We start from the raw sequence: 16,436 nt of genomic DNA, 5'->3' as shown, positions 1-16,436 counted from the left end.
GATATGCTGTCCGGTGCAACGATGAGCTGCTGGAAACTTTAGTCCGTCGAGATGGTTGCGTCAAGGAGATCCCCTTAGCCCATATCTATTCCTATTTGTCGCGGATGGTCTGTAACATCCCAAATTTTCAATTTGGAATGTTATACATTAGATCATCATGCATATCATATTTTATTTTGCTTTTGGTTTTGATCCTAGAAAATCCTAAGCAACTCAAGGACCCACGGAGAGAGTTGGGGATTTCGTTATTTACATATTTGAGTTTTCTCAAATTTTGTAAACAGGATCATTTGATTTTATTTCTTTTATCATCAATTATTTCTATTACAAAAATATGAGAAAGGGAATAAAATGACTTTCCCAAAATATAGAAATATTGAGGATTTAATAAAAAAATCAAATAAGATTTATTTCGGAGTTTTTCGGTATTTTTAATTGAATTTAGGAAAAATACACGTTTTTCAAAGTTGTACTTTGGGCCCAAATAAATGTTCACTTTATCGGGCTTGATTTTAGAAACCCGGGAAAATTTATTTCATGATTTTTGGAGTCCGTTTAGTATTTCTTTTTATTTTTCTTCCGAGCGTAATTATTTAAAAAAAAAGACGAAACCGACTATGGGCCGTACCCGAGCGGGACTTCGCCCGGGGGCGCCTTTAAATAGCGAGGCACCCGGCGCCCCAGCCCAAAACCGCGCCTGCGCCCGAAACCCTAGCCTGCAGCCACAGCCGCCGCCGCCGGACCCGCCGCCGACTCGCCGGAGTTGCACGCCGCCCGAGGTTCGCCGCCGCCTCGACTTCCGTGCCGATTTTTTTAAAATATATATATTTTTTTTTGTCGGTTTTATTTTCGATTTTTTTTATTTTTTTATTTTTTTTTATTATTTTCGGATTAGGTTAATTAACGATTAATCTGTTCGTCGTTTTTCTTTTTCGTCGGATTTTCCGCGGTTATTTTCTGATCCCGATTTCTGATCCGATTTTCGTTTTAGTATAACTTTTCGCTCGTTTATCGGAATCAGGCGATTCAAGCGCCTGGAGTTTCGTCTCGAAACCCTCTTTCCGAATAATCAACTTAAACAAATTTTTGCTACTGTAAAATTTGACTTAGATCCAGATTACTAGAACGAAGTTGTTTTCTTTCGCCGTTTGATTTCTTTCGCTACGTTCGATTTGATTCTTTTTGCAAACCAGGGTTCTTAAGTTGGTTAGATCTTCTATTTGAGTTTTACCTGTGCATTAGATGAGTACTTATTGTATGCTTGTTTGTTTGTCTGCGATAGAATACCCGGAGTGCGCCGCCTGTTACTTTGAATCTCTAGGTTTCGCGGATCATCAGCAAGGCAAGTAACACTTTGATCATACCTTTTTCTACAACCCAGTTTTATTGCATTAGATCAATCCTCACATATTGCATGATTAGGATCTAATTAAATTGTGGGATGGGAAGTAGATGAGGTAGTACCTATTACCTGTTTATTATCAAACCTTTGGGAGTTATTTCTACGTTTGCTTATTATGCCATGCTATGCTAGTAGACGTGGATTGGGTGAGTGATATCCATGACAGATCTGAGATTGTTAATTAATGGTTTATGTAAGGTGGCAACCTAAACACACATCTGGGTGGATTGAGGCACCTGGGTATTCTAGGACTTGCCTGTTTTTCTTTTGGACCGCCACCCAGGCTCAAAGGGATCATGAGATTATTCATACTAAAAACTTCCGTGTGCAGCTACAAGCCATTATGGGCTCTGGCATAGTTGATTAAGTCATGCAAACTCTTACAGGGTAGACTAGCAGATGTAGGGGAAAGTAGGTGTACCGGTCTATCCATCGTAAGGTGCTAGCATTTCTGAAAGACTGTGTCTCGGTCATCCGTTTCTCAAACACCATGTAGTGCGAGAAATCCAACGGAGGCGATCGAGTCTTGTGGGGAAAAGTGCGCAAACCTCTGCAGAGTGTAATAAACTAATCATGGTTAGCCGTGTCCCCAGTTATGGACATCTTGAGTATCTAGTATCTGGATTATCATGTGAATCTCAACATGTTACTCTAAAGTTAATTTTGTTGGGTTTGTTAAATGATGATGCTTAATTGGGATTGAGAATGCTTTCAACCATTCTCAATGTTTAACAACCACCATGATAGTAATTAAATTTATTCCTTTGAAGTAGGGAAAAATTGGCTTTACGCAAAAACTGTAACCATAGAGCTTTCCACCAGCCAAATATGCATATAGTATAGTTGTTTCATTCCATTACTCCCTATGTGTTACATTGCCAGCATATTCCATGTGCTGACCCGTTCTCGGGCTGCAACGTTAATGTTGCAGACTTTTCAGACGACGAATAAGGAGTTTTTAGGTGCTTCTATACTCAGTGATGCCGTTGGAGTTGATGGACTCACTTATCTTCCAAGCCTTCTGCTGTTATCGTTATTAAATGGCCTTAAGCCATATTTATTGTAATAAGTTCTCTTTTGAGACATTCGATGTAATAAGTGTGTGATTGCTACTCTGCTATAAATCCTTCGAGTACTGTGTGGTGTCAGCATTACTGATCCAGGGATGACACCGGAGCACAGAGATCAGACTGTTTGAGATCTGGTCGCTACAGAGATGGTATCAGAGCACACGCTGACTGTAGGACACGACCATTAAGCTAAGAGACCTAGATCACTACCCACTCTCTTCTCTTCTGACTTCTCATCTTTTCTACTTTTTAGGATGGCGGATGCAAGGAACAAGTTCACACAACCAGATGAAGATACACCCTTTGGACGCCTGAACATAGGAGTACCAAGCTTCACGGGAACCTACAACGCCACTTTACCTGAAGAAGAGCGTTAGATGATTCAAGTTCAAGTTCCAGGAAGGACGTTCATGCCAGTCACTGAGCCCATAGAGTTTTCTTTTGATGCACCAACTTGGAGTCTAGGAAAGATTATGGCAACTCACATCGCCATGGGACGCATTGGAGAAGTCTACCGCAAGGAATCTCAGGGATACTATCTACCAGATTTGTGGGCGCCGAGATGAACACTGGGAGATGATCAGCAGCAGGAAAGATAGATCAATTGCAGCTTTTATCCAGGAGTTAAACCAGCACATTCGATGACAGGAGAATCAGATGTGCGCCGACATGATAGATCCGAAGAAGACTAAGACTAGAATCAAGGAACTGGAGGAAGAACTCAAGGCTACACGTGAAGATTATGAAGAAGAAATTGAAGTATTGGTGGAGAAGAATGACGAACTGATCAAGAAGATTGGAATATTTATGGGAGGCCCGACACCAGTAGATGAAGACGAAGAACCCAAGGAGATTAGCCCGAAAGACTACATCATCATCGACGGCACCGACTCGGAAGCAGATAGTAGCGATGATGACTATGTTGATGAAGCTGGAGCCGATACCATGGAGTCTACAACCGTAGAATGTTTCTAGTAGACCACCTCACCAGTAGTAGTAGTCCACCATGTAAATTTAGTAGTCCGAGCACTCTTGCGATAGCTAGATCGATTGAATGCCTTTGTTTGATTGAATGAAGTGAATTGTTTGCTTTTGCCTCATGTGCATATGGGTAGTGTTTTCTCTTTAGACCCCCTCTATTCTTATATCTCATCTTTTCTAAACCCTCAGATGCCTCCGAGACGTGACCCCGGATTTGCCTTTCCGCCGGAGCTCACCCAGTTGATCTAGCAGCAGAACACCTTGATGCAGTTGCTAGTTCAGAATCAGAATCAGGGGAACAACAACAACAACCCACCACCACCTGTTGACCACTTAGCCCGTTTTCTTAGGTTGAATCCGCCGGTGTTTTCCAGTAGCACCGAGCCGATAGTAGCAGATGATTGGCTCCGCAAGACAGCTAGGGAGTTGACCACAGCAGGATGCACAGATGCGGAGAAGGTGAAGTTTGCCGCACATCAGTTAGAAGGACCCGCAGCATCCTAGTGGGAGAATTTCACAGCCACCTTCCCAGTCGACACTATCACATGGGACCTGTTTCAGCAGGCTTTTCGTACTGCCCATATTTCAGCAGGAGCAATGGCCATGAAGAAGCGTGAGTTTCGTAACTTGCGCCAAGGAGGACGGACAGTTGGCCAGTATGTGGAAGAGTTTAGTAAGCTAGCACGTTATGCCCCAGATGACGTTGCTACGGATGCAGCTAAGCAGGAGAAATTCCTGGAAGGACTGAATGATGAGTTGAGTATGCAGTTGATGGTAGCCACCTTCAACAACTACAGGAGTTGGTAGACCGTGCTCTTATGATTGAAGGGAAGCAGCAGCAAATTGAGAACCGCAAGACGAAGTATGGACAAGGAAAGTATAATTCAGGAGCTCAGCAGAAGCCACGCTTTACCCCTAGACCGGGAGGACATTTTCAGCATACCCATGGAGTAGGTAGCTCACACAATCACAATGGCACCAAGAATAGTAACAGGAATGGAGGAAGCAATGGACAGAACCGCAACACCCCATCAACCCCAACCAAGAGAGATTTGAGTCAAGTCACCTGTTTCAAGTGTTCCAAGACCGGACATTATGCCAATGAAGTCCTGAAGGCCAAAACGGCAATGGAAGCTCTGGAAAGAAGCCGAACCCTTTCAACAGGGGACAGGTGAACCACGTTAATGTGGAGGAGGTTGAAGCTCAGCACGATGCAGTAATAGGTAAGTTTTTGGTTAAGTCATTTACTGCACTCATTCTTTTTGATACTAGTGCATCGCATTCATACATATCAAGGGGATTTGTGGAAAAGTATAGCCTGCCCACTAGGGTTCTTAAAACACCAATGCTAGTAAGCTCGCCAGGAGCAGAGTACATGGCCGGACAAGGATGTTTTCAAGTGCCATTAAGTATAGGAAGGCATGTTTTCCCAACGGATTTAATTATTCTGGAATCCCAATGTTTGGATGTAATTCTCGGTATGGATTGGCTGTCGATGTATGGAGGAAACATCGATTGCGCCAGTAAGACAATTTTGCTCACAATGCCAGAAGGAAGAAGGATCGAGTATGTATCCCGACATGCGCCAAACAGGACACAAGTAAATTCCTTATCAGGAGTTGTGCAGGAGGAAGTACCAGTGGTAAAGGATTTTCCTGATGTATTTCCCGAAGAGTTGCCAGGCATGCCACCGGATAGGGACATTGAGTTTTTGATTGAGCTTTTGCCAGGCACTGGGCCAATATCGAAGCGACCATACAGGATGCCCGCAAAAGATTTGGTGGAAATTAAGAAGCAGATTAAGGAGTTACTGGATAAAGGTTACATTCGCCCAAGTTCTTCGCCTTGGGGATCACCAGTACTTCTAGTGGAGAAGAAGGATGGATCGTTAAGAATGGTTGTTGATTATCGAGGATTGAACGAAGTAACAATCAAAAACAAGTACCCGCTACCAATTATCAATGATCTGTTTGATCGATTGCAAGGGGCTAAAGTGTTTTCCATGATTGATTTGCGATTAGGGTACCACCAGTTGAAGATTCGAGAACAGGATATTCCGAAGACAGCATTCACCACAAGATATGGACTGTATGAGTATACCGTTATGTCATTTGGACTGACTAACGCACCTGCCTATTTTATGAACATGATGAACAAAGTGTTCATGGAGTTTTTGGATAAGTTCGTCGTGGTTTTCATCGATGATATTCTGGTATTCTCAAAGAATGAAGAGGAGCATAAAGAACATTTGCGATTGGTACTTGAGAAGCTGAGAGAACATCAGTTATAAGCCAAGTTCAGCAAATGTGAGTTTTGGTTGAAGGAAGTTGGATTCCTAGGACATGTTATATCCGGAGAAGGAATAGCAGTTGACCCCACCAAGGTTATCACTGTGACCAATTGGGAAGCACCAACAACAGTTGGAGAGATCCGGAGTTTTCTGGGACTCGCAGGATACTACCGGAGATTTATTGAGAACTTCTCAAAGATTGCGAAGCCTATGACGGAGTTGCTGAAGAAGGATACTAAGTTCAAATGGACTGAGGAGTGTGCGGCTAGTTTCCAGGAATTGAAGAACCGTTTGGTTACCTCACCAGTGTTGATTTTGCCAGATCAAACCAAGGATTATGAGGTGTATTGCGACGCTTCACGTCGAGGACTTGGAGCAGTGCTTATGTAGGAGGGAAGAGTTGTTTCGTATGCTTCACGACAACTGAAGCCTCACGAATTGAATTATGCCACGCATGATTTGGAGTTAGCAGCCGTAGTGCATGCATTGAAGACATGGAGACATTTCCTCATTGGAAATCATTGTGAGGTGTACACGGATCACAAGAGTTTGAAGTACATTTTCACGTAGAAGGAGTTGAACCTCAGACAAAGGAGATGGTTGGAGCTCATCAAGGATTATGATATGAAATTGCATTATCATCCCGGGAAGGCTAATGTAGTAGCTGATGCATTAAGCCGCAAGAGCCATGTCAATACGTTCATGACGGGAGAAATACCCAAGGAGTTAGCAGAAAATCTTCGTGAACTATGTTTGGAAATAGTTCCGAGAGGCTATGTAGCAACGTTGGAAATTCAGTCAACTTTGATGGACAAAATCAGAGAGGCTCAGAAATCTGACAAGGAGATTACTTCTATAAAAGAGAAAATGAGCCAAGGAAAAGCTAAAGAATTTCGTGAGGATGAGCACGACACCCTATGGTTTGAAGACCGTGTTTATGTACCCAATGACCCGGAGATCAGAAAGTTGATTCTGCAAGAGGCACATGATTCACCGTATTCAATTCACCCAGGAAATACCAAGATGTATTTGGATTTGAAGGATATTTTCTGGTGGACCGGAATGAAGAAGGATATTGCGGAGTATGTAGCAGTTTGTGACGTATGTCAGAGAGTAAAGGCAGAGCATCAGAAGCCAGCAGGATTGTTGCAACCATTGCCGATACCCGAATGGAAGTGCGATAAGCTAGGCATGGATTTTATCACGGGATTACCAAGGACTCGTTCAGGCTATGACTCGATTTGGGTTGTAGTTGATCGACTGACGAAGGTAGCTCATTTCATCCCAGTAAAGACCACTTACACTAGTGCTAAGTTGGCAAAGATATACATGACCAGGATCGTATGTTTGCATGGAGTTCCGAGGAGCATCGTATTAGATAGAGGAACCCAGTTTACCTCAAAGTTCTGGAAGCAGTTGCATGAGACTTTGGGTACTAGGCTAGAATTTAGTACAGCTTTTCATCCGCAGACAGATGGACAGACCGAGAGAGTCAATCAGATTTTGGAGGATATGCTGAGAGCTTGTGCGCTAGATTATGGATCTAGTTGGGACGATAATTTGCCATATGCAGAGTTCTCTTACAATAATAGCTATCAGACTAGTTTGAAGATGGCCCCTTTCGAAGCTCTATACGGAAGGAGGTGCAGGACACCGTTGTCATGGGACGAAATTGGAGACCGCCAGTTGTTTGGACCAGATCTGATTAAAGAGTCTGAACAGAAGGTGAAGTTGATTCGCGATAGGCTCAAGGTAGCCCAGTCCAGGCAGAAGAGCTACGCAGATTCTAAACGCAAGGAGACAATTTACGAAGTCGGAGACAGAGCTTATCTTCGAGTATCCCCACTTCGAGGGATTAAGCGCTTTGGAGTTAAGGGGAAGTTAGCGCCACGATTTGTAGGGCCATATCGAGTTTTGGAGCGTATGGGAGAAGTGGCCTACAAGTTGGAATTGCCAGAAGGATTGACAGGAGTTTATGATGTGTTCCACGTTTCTCAGTTGAAGAAGTGTCACGCGGAGATGGCTGACATACCTTTGAGAGACACAGTGTCATTGGAAGCAATTCAGTTGGATGCGGCCTAGAAGGTGCTTAAAGATAGGTGACAGTTGTGAAAGTTTAGTCGACTTGTCAATTTGACCTATGAGGAGAAACCAGTCAAGATTCTCGAGTTTGCCAGCCGAGTCACTCGCAGCAAGGTTATCAAGTTTTTCAAAGTTCAGTGGAGCCACCACACGGAGGATGAAGCCACCTGGGAGCGAGAGGAGGATTTGCTCAAGGACCACCCTCACCTATTTTCTAGCCAACCCGAATCTCGAGGGCGAGATTCATCTTAAGGGGGTAGGTTTGTAACATCCCAAATTTTCAATTTGGAATGTTATACATTAGATCATCATGCATATCATATTTTATTTTGCTTTTGGTTTTGATCCTAGAAAATCCTAAGCAACTCAAGGACCCACGGAGAGAGTTGGGGATTTCGTTATTTACATATTTGAGTTTTCTCAAATTTTGTAAACAGGATCACTTGATTTTATTTATTTTATCATCAATTATTTCTATTACAAAAATATGAGAGAGGAAATAAAATTACTTTCCCAAAATATAGAAATATTGAGGATTTAATAAAAAAATCAAATAAGATTTATTTCGGAGTTTTTCGGTATTTTTAATTGAATTTAGGAAAAATACGTGTTTTCCAAAGTTGTACTTTGGGCCCAATAAATGTTCACTTTATGGGGCTTGATTTTAGAAACCCGGTAAAATTTATTTCATGATTTTTGGAGTCCGTTTAGTATTTCTTTTTATTTTTCTTCCAAGCATAATTATTAAAAAAAACGACGAAACCGACTATGGGCCGTACCCGAGCGGGACTCCGCCCGGGGGCGCCTTTAAATAGCAAGGCACCCGGCGCCCCAGCCCATAACCGCGCCCGCGCCCGAAACCCTAGCCCGCCGCCGTCGCCGCCGGACCCGCCACCGACTCGCCGGAGTTGCACGCCGCCCGATGTGCGCCGCCGCCTCGACTTCCGTGCCGAATTTTTTTTAAAAATATATATATACTTATTTTCTTTTTCATCGGTTTTATTTTCGATTTTTTTTATTTTAATTTTTTTTATTTTCGGATTAGGTTAATTAACGATTAATCTGTTTGTCGTTTTTCTTTTTCGTCGGATTTTCCGCGGTTATTTTCTGATCGCGATTTCTGATCCGATTTTCGTTTTAGTATAACTTTTCGCTCGTTTATCGGAATCAGGCGATTCAAGCGCCTGGAGTTTCGTCTCGAAACTCTCTTTCCGAATAATCAACTTAAACAAGTTTTTGCTACTGTAAAATTTGACTTAGATCCAGATTACTAGAACGAGTTGTTTTCTTTCGCCGTTTGATTTCTTTTGCTACGTTCGATTTGATTCTTTTTGCAAACCAGGGTTCTTAAGTTGAACCTTCTGGTTAGATCTTCTATTTGAGTTTTACCTGTGCATTAGATGAGTACTTATTGTATGCTTGTTTGTTTGTCTGTGATAGAATACCCGGAGTGCGCCGCCTGTTACTTTGAATCTCTAGGTTTCGCAGATCATCAGCAAGGCAAGTAACACTTTGATCATACCTTTTTCTACAACCCAGTTTTATTGCATTAGATCAATCCTCACACATTGCATGATTAGGATCTAATTAAATTGTGGGATGGGAAGTAGATGAGGTAGTACCTATTACCTGTTTATTATCAAACCTTTGGGAGTTATTTCTACGTTTGCTTATTATGCCATGCTATGCTAGTAGACGTGGATTGGGTGAGTGATATCCATGACAGATGTGAGATTGTTAATTAATTGTTTATCTAAGGTGGCAACCTAAACACACATCTGGGTGGATTGAGGCACCTGGGTATTCCAGGACTTGCCTGTTTTTCTTTTGGACCGCCACCCAGGCTCAAAGGGATCATGAGATTATTCATACTAGAAACTTCCGTGTGCAGCCATAAGCCATTATGGGCTCTGGCATAGTTGATTAAGTCGTGCGAACTCTTACAGGGTAGACTAGCAAATGTAGGGGAAAGTAGGTGTACCGGTCTATCCATCGTAAGGTGCTAGCATTTCTGAAAGACTGTGTCTCGGTCATCCGTTTCTCAAACACCATGTAGTGCGAGAAATCCAACGGAGGCGATCGAGTCTTGTGGGGAAAAGTGCGCAAACCTCTGCAGAGTGTAATAAATTAATCATGGTTATCCGTGTCCCCGGTTATGGACATCTTGAGTATCTAGTACCTGGATTATCATGTGAATCTCAACATGTTACTCTAAAGTTAATTTTGTTGGGTTTGTTAAATGATGATGCTTAATTGGGATTGAGAATGCTGTCAACCATTCTCAATGTTTAACAACCACCATGATAGTAATTAAATTTATTCCTTTGAAGTAGGGAAAAATTGGCTTTACGCAAAAACTGTAACCATAGAGCTTTCCACCAGCCAAATATGCATATAGTATAGTTGTTTCATTTCATTACTCCCTATGTGTTACATTGCCAGCATATTCCATGTGCTGACCCGTTCTCGGGCTGCAACGTTAATGTTGCAGACTTTTCAGACGACGAATAAGGAGTTTTTAGGTCGTGGTTCTATACTCAGTGATGCCGTTGGAGTTGATGGACTCACTTATCTTCCAAGCCTTCCGCTGTTATCGTTATTAAATGGCCTTAAGCCATATTTATTGTAATAAGTTCTCTTTTGAGACACTCGATGTAATAAGTGTGTGATTGCTACTCTGCAATAAATCCTTCGAGTACTGTGTGGTGTCAGCATTACTGATCCAGGGATGACACCGGAGCACAGAGATCAGACTGTTTGAGGTCTGGTCGCTACATGGTCTTACTAGTATCCTGAATAAGGAGATATCCAATGGTAACATCACACCCATTAAGGTGGCAAGAGGGAGCCCAGGTATTTCGAATCTCCTCTTTGTCGATGACAGCCTTTTGTTCTTCAAAGCATCTGCGGAGGAAGCCAATGCCATTTAGAAAGCGCTCGCTTTGTTTCAAAATTTCTCGGGTCAGCTTCTCAGCCCAAGTAAATGTTCAATACTTTTCAGTGAGCGATGCCCGAACACAACCCAAGAACGGATCAAGGAGACCCTAGGGTGTGGTGTCGGCCACGTTTGAGAGCAAATACTTTGGACTCCCTACTCCAGAGGGGAAAATGAAGGATGATAACTTTCAACCCATTATGGACAGGTTTGGCAAGCGATGCAATGATTGGTCGGAAAGGTATATGTCTCATGCAGCGAAGGAGGCACTTGTGAAATCCATAGCTCAAGCTTTACCCACCCATGTGATGAGTGTTTTCAGGATGTCTGAAGGCTTCTGTGAGAAATATGAGAAGCTTATCAGAAAATTTTGGTGGGGTGAAGATGGAGAACACCGCAAAGTCCATTGGATGGCTTGGGATAAGATGGTAAAACCCAAGAGAGCAGGTGGGATTGGATTCATAGATATGCAAGGTTTCAACCAAGCACTTCTAGCTAGACAAGCATGGAGATTGATCCAGAACCCGGATAGCCTCTGTGCTCGAGTCCTTAAATCCAAATATTTTCCGCATGGTAAGCTCCTTGACACAGTCTTTGCATCGGATGCATCACCTGCATGGAGAGGGATTGAATTTGGGATGGAACTTTTGAAGAAAGGCCTCATATGGCGTGTGGGTAATGGAAGAAGTATTCAAATCACAAGAGATAATTGGATCCCCAGGAAGGAAGGACTAAAATTGGCGAACTTTACCTCCAGAACTCGGTTGAGATGGGTCAACCAACTATTAGTGCAAGGGGAAAATAATTGGAACACCGAACTTATATATCGGATTTTCAATCATTTTGATGCAGATGATATTTGCAAAATCATACTGCCGACCAATCCGACGGAGGATCATCTTGCGTGGAATTATGAGAAATCTAGAGTGTTCTCTGTGCGGAGTGCGTATAGACTGGCCATGGACGGACCAGGGCGAGACCTAGCTACATCTACATCTGCAGGTAACAGTAACAACCGTAGCATATGGGATCTTATCTAGAAGGCTTCAGTGCCGGAAAAGGTTAAAATATTTGGTTGGAGGGTTGCGACCAATACCCTGGCTACCAAGAAGAATAAATTCAAACAAACTCTGGAGGTGGATACTACGTGTAGCATATGTGGAAATGCAGAGGAAGAGGAGTTCCACAGTGTGATAGAATGCACCAAAAGCAAGGCTTTGAGATTTGCAATGAGAGAGGTTTGGGACCTCCCGGATGAGACGACATTCAGAAACACTAGCTAAAGAGTTGTCCCCGCAAGCCACATACCGATCCCACTGTTTTCTGATTATCAGAGATATACATGAGTGCTTGGGGCACTTTGTATCCTGGCAAGTCAACTGGATCAGCAGGGAAAGAAACAAGCTCGCGCACAACCTGGCGATGGAAGCAAAAGATCATGGGGACTTCAAGATGATTGGAGTTGTACCAAGTAGGGTATAGGAGGTTTGGTTGTATGACCATAATCATTCTCCTGTATAATATGGGGGCTCGTCATTCTCAAAAAAAATCAAATGATCCTATTTTCAAAATTTGAGAAAACTCAAATATGAAAATAACGAAATCCCCAACTCTCTCCGAGGGTCCTTGAGTTGCGTAGAATTTTCTAGGATCAGCCAAAATGCAATAAAATATGATATGCAATGATGATATAGTGTATAACATTCCAAATTGAAAATTTGGGATGTTACAAGTAAACAGGAGTTGCATAACCGAGGTGGAATATGGTGGAGAGGGGCACCACACACGGCTGGAATAGATCAACAGATCAACTTGTGTGTTCTAGGGTGCCCCTGCCTCCGTATATAAAGGAGAAAGGGGGAGGCGGGCGGCCAGGAGGAGGGCGCGCCAGGGGGGAGTCCTACTCCCACCGGGAGTAGGACTCCTCCTTTTTCCTTGTTGGAGTAGGAGAGGGAAGGAAGGGAGAGAGGAGGAGAAGGAAAAAGGGGGGCGCCACCCCCCTTCCTTGTCCAATTCGGACTAGAGGGGGAGGGGGCACACGGCTGCCCTAGCCGCCCCTCCTCTTCTCCCACTAAGTCCCATGACGCCCAATTAACTCCCCGGGGGGGTTCCGGTAACCCCCCGATACTTCGGTTTTTATCCGAAACCACTCGGAACACTTCCGGTGTCCGAATATAGTCGTCCAATATATCGATCTTTACGTCTCGACCATTTCGAGACTCCTCGTCATGTCGCTGATCATATCCGGGACTCCGAACTACCTTCGGGACATCAAAACACAAAAAACTCATAATCCCGATTGTCACCAAACTTTAAGCGTGCGCACCCTACGGGTTCGAGAACTATGTAGACATGACCGAGACACATCTCCGGTCAATAACCAATAGCAGAACCTAGATTCTCATATTGGCTCCTACATATTCTACGAAGATCTTTATCGGTCAAACCGCATAACAACATACGTTTGTTCCCTTTGTCATCGGTATGTTACTTGCCCGAGATTCGATCGTCGGTATCTCAATACCAAGTTCAATCTCGTTACCGGCAAGTCTCTTTACTCGTTTCGTAATGCATCATCCTGCAACTAACTCATTAGTCACATTCCTTGCAAGGCTTATAGTGATGTGCGTTACTGAGAGGGCCCAGAGATACCTCTCCGACAACCGGAGTGACAAATCCTAATCTCGAAATACGCCAACTCAACAAGTACCTTCGGAGACACCTGTAGAGCACCTTTATAATCACCCAGTTACGTTGTGACGTTTGGAGCACACGAAGTGTTCCTCCGGTAAACAGGAGTTGCATAATCTCATAGTCATAGGAACATGTATAAGTCATGAAGAAAGCAATAGCAACATACTAAACGATCAAGTGCTAAGCTAACGGAATGGGTCAAGTCAATCACATCATTCTCCTAATGATGTGATCCCGTTAATCAAATGACAACTCATGTCAATGGCTAGGAAACACAACCATCTTTGATTAACGAGCTAGTCAAGTAGAGGCATACTAGCGACACTCTGTTTGTTTATGTATTCACACAAGTATTATGTTTCCGGTTAATACAATTCTAGCATGAATAATAATTATTTATCATGATATAAGGAAATATATATAATAACTTTATTATTGCCTCTAGGGCATATTTCCTTCAGTCTCCCACTTGCACTAGAGTCAATAATCTAGATTACACAGTAATAATTCTAACACCCATGGAGCCTTGGTGCTGATCATGTTTTGCTCATGGAAGAGGCTTAGTCAACGGGTCTGCAACATTCAGATCCGTATGTATCTTGCAAATTTCTATGTCTCCCACCTGGACTTGATCCTGGATGGAGTTGAAGCGTCTCTTGATGTGCTTGGTTCTCTTGTGAAATCTGGATTCCTTTGCCAAGGCAATTGCACCAGTATTGTCACAAAAGATTTTCATTGGACCCGATGCACTAGGTATGACACCTAGATCGGATATGAACTCCTTCATCCAGACTCCTTCATTTGCTGCTTCCGAAGCAGCTATGTATTCCGCTTCACACGTATATCCTGCCACAACGCTTTGTTTAGAACTGCACCAACTGACAGCTCCATCATTCAATGTAAACATGTATCCGGTTTGTGATTTAGAATTGTCCGGATCAGTGTCAAAGCTTGTATCAATGTAACCATTTACGACTAGCTCTTTGTCACCTCCATAAACTAGAAACATATCCTTAGTCCTTTTCAGGTATTTCAGGATGTTCTTGACCGCTGTCCAGTGATCCACTCCTTGATTACTTTGGTACCTCCCTGCTAAACTTATAGCAAGGCACACATCAGGTCTGGTACACAGCATTGCATACATGATAGAGCCTATGGCTGAAGCATAGGGAACATCTTTCATCTTCTCTCTATCTTCTGCAGTGGTCGGGCATTGAGTCTTACTCAACTTCACACCTTGTAACACAGGCAACAACCCTTTCTTTGCTTGATCCATTTTGAACTTCTTCAAAACTTTATCAAGGTATGTGCTTTGTGAAAGTCCAATTAAGCGTCTTGATCTATCTCTATAGATCTTGATGCCCAATATATAAGCAGCTTCACCGAGGTCCTTCATTGAAAAACTCTTATTCAAGTATCCCTTTATGCTATCCAGAAATTCTATATCATTTCCAATCAGCAATATGCCATCCACATATAATATCAGAAATGCTACAGAGCTCCCACTCACTTTCTTGTAAATACAGGCTTCTCCAAAAGTTTGTATAAAACCATATGCTTTTATCACACTATCAAAGCGTTTATTCCAACTCTGAGAGGCTTGCACCAGTCCATAAATGGATCGCTGGAGCTTGCACACTTTGTTAGCTCCCTTTGGATCGATAAAACCTTCCGGTTGCATCATATACAACTCTTCTTCCAGAAATCCATTCAGGAATGCAGTTTTGACATCCATTTGCCAAATTTCATAATCATAAAATGTCGCAATTGCTAACATGATTCGAACACACTTAAGCATCGCTACGGGTGAGAATGTCTCATCGTAGTCAATCCCTTGAACTTGTCGAAAACCTTTTGCAACAAGTCGAGCTTTATAGATAGTAACATTACCGTCAGCGTCAGTCTTCTTCTTGAAGATTCATTTATTTTCAATGGCTTGCTGATCAACGGGCAAGTCAACCAAAGTCCACACTTTGTTCTCATACATGGATCCCATCTCAGATTTCATGGCCTCAAGCCATTTTGCGGAATCTGGGCTCACCATCGCTTCTTCATAGTTCGTAGGTTCGTCGTGGTCTAGCAACATAACCTCCAGAACAGGATTACCGTACCACTCTAGTGCGGATCTCACTCTGGTTGATCTACGAGGTTCAGTAACAACTTGATCTGAAGTTTCATGATCATCATCACTAACTTCCTCACTAATTGGTGTAGGTGTCACAGGAACCGGTTTCTGTGATGAACTACTTTCCAATAAGGGAGCAAGTACAGTTACCTCATCAAGTTCTACTTTCCTCCCACTCACTTCTTTCGAGAGAAACTCCTTCTCTAGAAGGGATCCAAATTTAGCAACAAAATTTTTTCCTTCAGATCTGATAGAAGGTGTACCCAATAGTTTCCTTTGGGTATCCTATGAAGACACATTTCTCCGATTTGGGTTCGAGCTTATCAGGTTGAAGCTTTTTCACATAAGCATCGCAGCCCCAAACTTTAAGAAACGACAACTTTGGTTTCTTGCCAAACCACAGTTCATAAGGCAACGTCTCAACGGATTTCTATGGTGCCCTATTTGACGTGAATGCAGCCGTCTCTAAAGCATGACCCCAAAATGATAGCGGTAAATCAGTAAGAGACATCATAGATCGCACCATATCTAGTAAAGTACGATTACGACGTTCGGACACACCATTACGCTATGGTGTTCCGGGTAGCGTGAGTTGCGAAACTATTCCGCATTGTTTCAAATGAAGACCAAACTCGTAAGTCAAATATTCTCCTCCACGATCAGATCGTAGAAACTTTATTTTCTTGTTACGATGATTTTCGACTTCACTCTGAAATTCTTTAAACTTTTCAAATGTTTCAGACTTATGTTTCATTAAGTAGATATACCCATATCTGCCTAAATCATCTGTGAAGGTGAGAAAATAACGATACCCGCCGCGAGCCTCAACATTCATCGGACCACATACATCTGTATGT

This window comes from Triticum urartu, chromosome 2, assembly GCF_003073215.2.
Source record: "Triticum urartu cultivar G1812 chromosome 2, Tu2.1, whole genome shotgun sequence".
In the NCBI taxonomy this organism is placed as follows: Eukaryota; Viridiplantae; Streptophyta; class Magnoliopsida; order Poales; family Poaceae; genus Triticum; species Triticum urartu.
This window is presented reverse-complemented; position numbering follows the sequence as displayed.